Source organism: Littorina saxatilis, linkage group LG3, assembly GCF_037325665.1.
Source record: "Littorina saxatilis isolate snail1 linkage group LG3, US_GU_Lsax_2.0, whole genome shotgun sequence".
Taxonomy (NCBI): domain Eukaryota; kingdom Metazoa; phylum Mollusca; class Gastropoda; order Littorinimorpha; family Littorinidae; genus Littorina; species Littorina saxatilis.
The window spans coordinates 63,304,243-63,314,120 of NC_090247.1; the positions used below are offsets into that span (position 1 = coordinate 63,304,243).

At 43.8% G+C, this 9,878-nt stretch overlaps 1 protein-coding gene across 1 annotated transcript in view; it reads right to left on the reverse strand.

The window, feature by feature from the left end:
• LOC138962911 (beta-1,4-galactosyltransferase galt-1-like) overlaps positions 1–4,529 on the reverse strand; it is a gene marked incomplete in the record, with an annotated part of 132,778 nt that extends 128,249 nt beyond the window's left edge. The window contains 1 exon segment of the mRNA XM_070334871.1: positions 4,315–4,529.
• Between the last annotated feature and the right edge of the window lie 5,349 nt (positions 4,530–9,878).

The following is a 9,878-nucleotide window of genomic DNA, read 5'->3' on the forward strand; positions in this document are numbered from 1 at the left end:
AGGGGCGAGTAAAAAATCTGCCGGGCGAATAGAAACCGCCTGGCAACTCGCCCGGCTGGCCAGTGTAAACTCTGGTCAAATGTGACACTTTTGGCTGTAATTTCGAGTTTAATAGCCATATAAACACTGCAGATTCTGAAACTGTGGTATGCACCGGGCCAGCGAAATATCTGGCGGGCTAGTGACTTTGTTGAAGTTATTCGCCCGGCTGGCGAGTTAAAATTGTAGATATTTGGCCAACCCTGATGAACCCCATACAGCCTTTGCCGTAGGCTATCGAACATCATCGCAAACAAGCAGAATAGTGTTTAACATTAAAATGTTTCAACATCGCTTGCAGTCCCTTGGTCGAATTCATTTTTGATATGCTTCAACCTGACTGCTCCGACTTGGGCTGTTTGTTGTTGTTGTTTTTGGCGGGGAGCATCCTTCTTCGTTGCTCTTTTTGTTTTACTTTTTTTTGACCAAATTGTATATTAATGTTTCTTCTTTAAATATACCCATATCATTAACAATACAATTTCCAAAATGTCTTTTAGACAACGTTTCTATATAACAATTCCCTCTCAAAAATGCATACAAACATCCAGAGGGGAACCATATCTATAAATGGATAATGAGAAGGATAAGGATAAGATTTGATATAGTCCTGTGAGGTTCCCCTCGTGGACATTCGGGCTGCTTTCTCCCTGGGGAAAGCGAGCTGCCATACAGTATACGGCGCTACCCAAAATTTGGTTTTTTCCTGCATGCGTGTATTCATGTTTCCAAGCCCTGAGACTTTCGCTGTGAACTTGGGTTCTTTATCGTGCGCAATCGTGCACACTAGCCGGGGGTGTTCGGCCACCGAGGAAAGTCTGCACTATGTTGACTCTGGGAAATAAATCCCTCGCCGAACGTGGGGATCGAACCCACGCCGATAGCGACAACTGGTTTTGAAGCCAGCGCCGCTACCGCCTGAGCTATTTCCCCGCCCCAACATCAACACACATGTTGCTCCTACTTGTTGCCTGGTGTCCACTTGTTGTCTGGTGTCCACTTGTTGTCTGGTGTCCACTTGTTGTCTGGTGTCCACTTGTTGTCTGGTGTCCACTTGTTGTCTGGTGTCCACTTGTTGCCTGGTGTCCACTTGTTGTCTGGTGTCCACTTGTTGTCTGGTGTCCACTTGTTGTCTGGTGTCCACTTGTTGTCTGGTGTCCACTTGTTGTCTGGTGTCCACTTGTTGCCTGGTGTCCACTTGTTGTCTGGTGTCCACTTGTTGTCTGGTGTCCACTTGTTGTCTGGTGTCCACTTGTTGTCTGGTGTCCACTTGTTGTCTGGTGTCCACTTGTTGTCTGGTGTCCACTTGTTGTCTGGTGTCCACTTGTTGTCTGGTGTCCACTTGTTGCCTGGTGTCCACTTGTTGTCTTTGTGCTTCTTTTTTTGTGTGTTCCAAATTTGCCTTCTCAGTCTACTCTTCTGTTTAGCTTATTGTTTTTGCTAATAAAGACGAAAGTCTAAACTAGTTTGTGTTTATCTGTTCATGTTGCTGTTTTTTGGTGAGTACATTTTTTATTGTTATCTTGAGAACAAATAACTTTCAGGCACAACTTGAGACACTCTTTGGATATTGAGTCTACGTCATAAGAATGTGTTAATCCTTCGCATACAGGTGTTAAAAATTACAGTATAGTCATTATTGTGTCGAGAATGAGGAATCGAAAAACAAGAAAGGTATGTTGTTGGAACGTTTAATTATTGACAAAATAAAATGTTACGGACACAGATATATCGACCCAGCGGTCTTTTATGTGCACAGACAAACACTAAAATGACAAAACTTGTCTTGACAAATTGTTCAGCCGCTGGATTTGTTTTTTTGGATTGTTGTGTCGAGAATGGAACGATTGCATGATTCCTGACTGCGATCTTTCAGCATCACTTGATAACGACGAACGTCGGAACAGAACTATACGAGACACGAGCTGAATTGAAAATATATGTGTGAGAAAGTCTTGGCTTTGAAGGCACACTGACTAGGCTACTTCTCGTGAATAAGGCCAGGCTTTTGCATGGGATAATACTATCCTTCAACTTGGTCACATACCAAAATTGAACAGTCTGGATGCTCTCTGCGCACGATGAGATTTAGTTTTGTTTGATTCCGTAAAAGCCACCAGTAAAATAATGTATCAAAAACCTCCAGCTCACCATAGCAAACAGTCAGGGTTTTGATTGTTCGTATTTGACTTTTCTTTCTTTATTTATTTGTGACCCTTCACCACGGAATGAGTCGCATGTCACCTTTGCATGATTTTCATATTTTTACATTTTCCTAAAGAGTTTTTTATGCTCTATCCAGTGGTGAAAACCGTTTTAGAAAAGAGCGAAAACTGTTTGAGTTATAAGCCTGTGACAAAGGCGATCCTCCCACTGTTATCACACACTCCCCGGACTTATATTAAGCCTAGCGCAGAACCGCGCGAGGTGACATGCGACTCATTTCGTGGTGGAGGGTCACATTTGGTGTTTAACGTCGTTTTCAACCACGAAGGTTATATCGCGACGGGGAAAGGGGGGAGATGGGATAGAGCCACTTGTCAATTGTTTCTTGTTCACAAAAGCACTAATCAAAAATTTGCTCCAGGGGCTTGCAACGTAGTACAATGTATGACCTTACTGGGAGAATGCAAGTTTCCAGTACACAAGACTTAACATTTCTTACATACTGCTTGACTAAAATCTTTACAAACATTGACTATATTATTCTATACAAGAAACACTTAACAAGGGCAAAAAGAGAAACAGAATCCGTTAGTCGCCTCTTACGACATGCTGGGGAGCATCGGGTAAATTCGTCCCCCTAACCCGCAGGGGGTGTTCGTATTTGACCAAGTGGAGCGATGGTGTTATCCCACATAAAACCCTGGCCAGATCTGAGACAGTGAGCCAAACGAGAAGGAGCGTGGCTTTAAGGCGTCAAACATTACAAAGAGACAGACGGGCGCAGTGGCGTGGTGGTAAGATGTCGGTCTCCTAATCGGGAGGTCGTGAGTTCGAATCCCGGTCGCTGCCGCCTGGTGGGTTAAAAGTGGAGATTTTTCCGATCTTCCAGGTCAACGTATGTGCAGACCTGCTAGTGACTTAACCCCCTTCGTGTGTACACGCAAGCACAAGACCAAGTGCGCACGGAAAAGATCCTGTAATCCATGTCAGAGTTCGGTGGGTTATAGAAACACGAAAATACCCAGCATGCTTCCCCCGAAATCGGCGTATGCTGCCTGAATGGCGGGGTAAAAACGGTCATACACGTAAAAATCCACTCGTGCTAAAATCATGAGTGAACGTGGGAGTCTAAGCCCATGAACAAAGAAGAAGAAGAAGAATTACAAAGAGACATCACAATAGTGTTGACATTTCAATAATTGCTGCTTCAATTAGTTCGACCTTCAGCAAGGGAAACTGAGCGCTTTTCCTGTAGACTACATGTACAGTAAGCGATGGTTACTCAGAATCTGTCACCCAAGACAATACGAAACACCGAATAAATAAGCGTGGTTCATCTTAGAAAATATTGTTTAAAAAGGATTGTTGCAAACTTATGTTTTTCATTCTTCGAGGCCTTGCAGCTAATACTACGATAAAAACAGAGGATGCAAGTTTTGTACTTGACCGAACATAGTCCGAATGTAAAGACCGAAGAAGGTGTGAGTGTGTGTGTGTGTGTGTGTGTGTGTGTGTGTGTGTGTGTGTGTTTTGTGTGTGTGTGTCTGTGTGTGTGAGTGTGTGTGTGTCTATGTGTGTGTGTGTGTATGTGTGTGTGTGTCTGTGTGTGTGTGTGTGTGTGTGTGTATATGTGTGTATGTGTGTGTGTGTGTGTGTGTGTGTGTGTGTGTGTGTGTGTGTGTGTTCGCGCGTGTGTGTGTGTGCTTGTTTGTTTTGTATTTGTTTTTTGTTATGTTGTTTTGCTCGAGTGGGAGTTTACGTGCATGGCTGTGTTCGGCAGCCAAACTCCGTTGTTTGCAAAAGCCTATACGAAAAAACATTGACACAGATAATCTTTGCTACAGTAAGCAAAATCTCACAAGAGGTCAATCGGGACGTGGTAAATACTGAAAGTGCCTACGGTGCGGTGTAATGTTCCATCTCTATGCAAACACAGACACCACAGAAAGCAGACGACAGCAGATCAATGAAAAAGTTGTATGACCGCAAAACACAAGCGCGTGTAGACACGCAACAGAACCGCACAGTCAGTGCAGTAACACACGACAGTTGACAAGCAGGAAAGAGAATAAAGAAACAGTAACAGGGAATAAAGAAGTCGTGTCTTACCTCTTCAACCAGCAAAACACATCCGCATCGAAAACACCGCCACACACCAACCAAACCACTAACACTAGAAGCAGTCACAGGTTCACGAGAATAACATGGAACAACTCCAGGCTTTGGGGGTCTCGCGATCTCTCCATCCATAAACTTCTTCCCAGTTTCCGAGCGTCGTTTTGTCCTTTTCGTGTGCACGCGCGCACGCGCTTGAGCAATCCGTCCGCCGCGCTGATTGGTTTGCTTATCATGATTGACCACGCGCTACGGCGCCAGGCGTTTTGGGCACATGATCCGGGGACGCCTTCCTGCATTCGACGGATGATTGGAAATTGATGAAGCGAGGAATATTGATATGTTTCGGTAAGTCATACGAGCTATCTTTTCATTGCCGCCCCGACGGTATCAGTATCGGGCAGACCCGTAGGAGGCTGGCTAGCTCGAGTGTTGGTGCCTTTTTGGCCTCGGGTTGTTCGTCTTTTGCTCGATTTTCTTTCGTTGGAGTTTTAGAGCTCTTGGCTTCTCCCGTCTTGAGTCACAGTCGACAGCTCATACTCCTGGTTTTCTCTATTCCCCTTTGCTTTTCTCACGCTTTGTGTAGAGGTCTCATTTGCGTTCTCTCCTCGATTGTTTCTCTGGTCTTTTTTTCAAAAATTGTTTTCCGGGTGCGTCTTCACGTCTCGTCGTTCTCGACGCATGCTGACTTATGTCAGTCCTTTGCTGACTCCTACGTTCCCACTTGCAGATTCCTTTTCACAACATATGCGTTCGCACTACTCTTTTTACACATCACATTGGATTGTTACCTCTCCCCATGGTTGACCAGGAGTCTTCATCTTCTTGCCTAACTCTGCACCTTCATTCGTTGTCGTGGTTTCTGTCCTTTCACCAAGCGCTCTACCCTATTGCTTTGTTCACGCTACCGTGGTATGTCTGCTGCAATACTTTGTCCAGGTCTTCTTCAGTCTTTTTTCTACTGAACTCAGCCACTTCATTCCAAGTGTCTCTTTGTCTTTTTACGGTAAATATCTGCCGTTGTTTTGTCCTTCTATCTCTTCGCCTTCTCCTGTGGGAGACCAAGCCTCTGGAACTATGGGTCCTCTCCTGCTTCTTTTATGAAGCTCCGGAAGGCACTTCAAAACTTCTCTCGATCTTTTACTCTTTCCGCGGTAACTTAGCTGTCATTGTTTTGTCTTGGAATATGCGTCTCTTGCTCTATCTCTCTTCTCGTTTTCTCCTGTCGTAGGAGATCTAGCCTCTGAAACGCTCGAGCCCTCTCTTGCCTTCTACAGGACAGGGAGCCACTTTATTCTGAACGTCTCTCGATCTGTTGCTCTTTCATTGTTTCGTCCTTTTCATCCTGAAATCTACATCTCTCTGTCTTCTCGTTTTCTCCTGCTGTAGGAGATCGAGCCTCTGAAACTCTCGAGTCATCTCTTGCTTTCTACAGGACCGGGAGCCACTTTATTCCGAACGTCTCTCGATCTTTTGCTCTTTCCGCGGTAACTCAGCCGTCATTGTTTCGTTCTTTCCATGCTGAAATCTACATCTCGCTCTCTCTTTTCTGTAGGAGATCGAGCCTCTGAAACTCTTGAGTCCTCTCTAGCTTTCTACAGGACAGGGAGCCACTTTATTCCGAACGTCTCTCGATCTTTTGCTCTTTCCGCCGTATCTTAGCCCCCCTACTCAGTGCCAGCGTGCATGCGAGGCGTCGCTTCTCGATCGATACACGATGCGATTAGTTCTCTGCCTAGTGGAATTCAGGCGTTCTTCCCCGTGTAATGGGCAGCCCCCTCAACTGTGTTTTCTAGCTTTGCTTTCCAGATTTTTGTTCTGCTGTGTGTCTTTGCTGAGAATTGCTTTGTTGTATTGTAAAGAGATTTTTGTTTTTGAAGTATTTTCTCTGAGAATGTTGTAATTTTGAAACGCATACTATAGGTCCCAGTATTTGCTAAGCCGTAGGTATAAATTATTATCTATATAATCGAATATAATTAATGTACTTCTGGCTAAACTTAAACCTTGGCGTTAAGCCGAGTAAGAAAAACTACAACTGCAACACTTAAGACTTGACTGATAATAAGCCATTCTGGTCAGAATTAAAGGGAAGAATAATTGCATTAGAGTCAAAATTGCCGGTGAGCTTCAAAGACCTTATTTATGAGATGTTTCGTAATAGTGTTTGCTACTCAATGAACGATGTTTGTTACTTGAATTATGCATTCACAGTGAGCTACAATTCGCGATAAAGATTACACTGTCCGTGTGTGTCTTGTGTGCCTTGTTCGTGAGTGATAAGTTTCCTGATAGACGATGTTTGGAAATCTTCTTCTTCTTCTTCTTCTTCTTCTTCTTCGTTCATGGGCTTAGACTCCCACGTTCACTCATGTTTTTAGCACGAGTGGATTTTTACGTGTATGACCGTTTTCACCCCGCCATTCAGGCAGCATACGCCGATTTCGGGGGAGGCATGCTGGGTATTTTCGTGTTTCTATAACCCACCGAACTCTGACATGGATTACAGGATCTTTTCCGTGCGCACTTGGTCTTGTGATTGCGTGTTCACACGAAGGGGGTTAAGTCACTAGCAGGTCTGCACATAAGTTGACCAGGGAAATCGGAAAAATCTCCACTCTTAACCCACCAAGCGGCAGCGACCGGGATTCGAACTCACGACCTCCCGATTAGGAGGCCGACGTCTTACCACCACGCCACTGCGCCCGTCGTGTTTGGAAATAACTCTGTTGTATTGGTTGTGAAAGAGTGAATACCCTTGCTTTCAGTGTGACAAATAAATCCACACGTGCTCCTTGTCCACGTGTATCCGACACACACCCGTCGTTTGTGAATGGCTCGTAAATTGTTTGTCGAAGTAAAACCAAAGGTATTCACTTTTTCTCAACTGACCCGAATGAGTTATTTTCGGAATTCGTCAATTGTTGCTTCATGTTATGTTAGATAGATAGATAGATAGATAATAGATATATAATAGATAATTTATTGCCAAGTGTACAATACATGAATGAACATAAAAAATACACGAGGAAAGCAGCTTGCTGTGTGATAAAAACAAAAATGAATAGCATTCATACATCACTGGCGCATAGCATCATACATACATGGGTAAGACAATTTGGTATCACAGTAACTAATACATACACTATACAGACATGGTGAGAACTATGAAACTCTAAGAGCTATCGGAACCACAATAAAAGTACGCAGAATAAGATAGGATCCCCCCCCCCCCCCCCACTATCAACTACTGTAAGAACTGAACATGTTCCATACTGATAAAATGTACCTCTAAAACAGCACATAAAAATAAACTCTTCCAACACATCACAGTGGTTAAAGAACGACTAAAACTACTAAAACATACTAGATGTGTATTCCGGTAATAATCATAACCAGCTGCTAAAACATAGTCTGGCTTCATCGCGTCACAGTGGTGTCACCATACTAAAACCCACTCTATACTGAGATCACAGTATGTTAGTTTGAAGCATAGATTCACGCTTAGTTAAATTTCATCGCCAGACAATAAAGTCATTTCGCGTGAATAATGTCGTGATTGCCGCTCCACCAAAGCATAGCTAGGTATTTTGGCGTTGTCTTCATTCGCATTATAATGGAGACAGCAGTCATCTTCAGTGAACCATACATTTTCTCTGTAAATGGGTATGTGTGAATGATGTTTAAGTGATTTGTTTGGGTGTTTTGTTGTTGTGTGTTGCTGATTAAGTTGGTATCCATGGTGTGAAGATCAGTGGCGTTAACACACTACGTATTTTATTTATTTATTTTTATTTATTTACGAGGATTTATATCGCGCACGTATCTCACCACACAAGGCGACTCAAGGCGCATGTTACCTATTAATGCCGTGTGAGATGGAATTTTTTACACAATATATCACGCATTCACATCGGCCAGAAGATCAACAGCCTATAGGCGCTGCATCCACCTTTCACGGCCTATTATTCCAGGTCACACGGGAATTTTGGTGGACATTTTTATCTACGCCTATACAATACCCTTTTGTCAATCGTGGGATCTTTAACGTGCATACCCCAATGTAGTGTACACGAAGGGACCTCGGTTTATCGTCTCTTTTTTTTTTTTTTTTTTTTTTTTTTATATAGTTGCAGTTATTTTCAGAAAGCTTTAAAGATTTGGCCTCAACTGCAGTGTCGAGCGCTGCGGACTGAGATGAGGTAAAAGTAAGTTGCTGAGTTGAGTGTGGGTAGGTCTAGCAGTTTGCACTACAGAAAATTAAGATTTCAAAATGTTAGATTTTTGTTAAACAATTGATCTTGAAGCATTTCAACAAACTGAAATTGAATCTCATGAAGAGTGGCTCCGACGTCTCAAGAGCATTGACTTACTATACATGAGTATACATGTATAGTGTCGTGATAGAAGACAGTAGATGAATGCATCGAGTTTTGAGACTTAGATTTGAATCGTGGGGTAAAAGAGCAGTACCTTTAAACAAATGCTCATCTAATTTCCTTCCTTGCTGCCACTGTGTCCCTGGCTGCAACTGTTCAAACGCACCAAGTGCAGCGTCGTTAGTGTGCAACAATAATAAAAGCTCAGTCTTGACATTTATGTACGGGCGACATTCAGGAGCAGACCAAAATGGCGCCGCGCACTTTTCATGTCTTGTCGACATGCCTGATGTGTCTGTTACGAACAGGTAAGACTTTTCTATTGTGTTTTAGTCCAATAGAAATGTGCTTATTCGGCAGTATTTGAATGTTCAGTCCCCCGAAAGCTGCGTGCGGTCATACACGTACAACCCACTCGTGCAAAAACATGAGTAAACGTGGGAGTTTCAGCCCATGAACGAAGAAGAAGAAGAAGAAGAAGAAGAAGAAGAAGAAGAAGAAGAAGAAGAAGAAGAAGAAGAAGAAGAAGAAGAAGAAGAAGAAGAATGCTTACATTCACCGATGGCTCCGTGTAACTGAGGCACCCATGCTGCCACTAACTGTTCTATAGTCACTTTGTTTTTACATTTAGTCAAGTTATCGTCTCATCCGAAAGACTAGCACTTGAACCCACCACCTAGGTTAGGAAAGGGGGGAGAAAATTGCTAACCTCTCGCTTCCGAGCGCAAGTGCGTTACCACTCGGCCACCCAGTCCACGTACGTTTGAGCGTGCTTGATCCATGGTTTTCTGTTTGGTGTTGCTTTACGACGGGCGCAGTGGCGTGGTGGTAAGACGTCGCCCTCCTAATCGGGAGGTCGTGAGTTCGAATCCCAGTCGCTGCCGCTTGGTGGGTTAAGAATGGAGATTTTTCCGATCACCCAAGTCAACTTATGTGCAGACCTGTCAGTGACTTAACCCCCTTCGTGTGTACACGCAAGCACAAGACCAAGTGCGCGCGGAAAAGATCCTGTAATCCATGTCAGAGGTCGGTGGGTTATAGAAACACGAAAATACCCAGCATGCCTCCCCCGAAATCGGCGTATGCTGCCGGAATGGCGGGGTAAAAACGGTCATACACGTAAAAATCAACTCGTGCTACAAACGTGAGTGAACGTGGGAGTCTATACCCATAAACGGA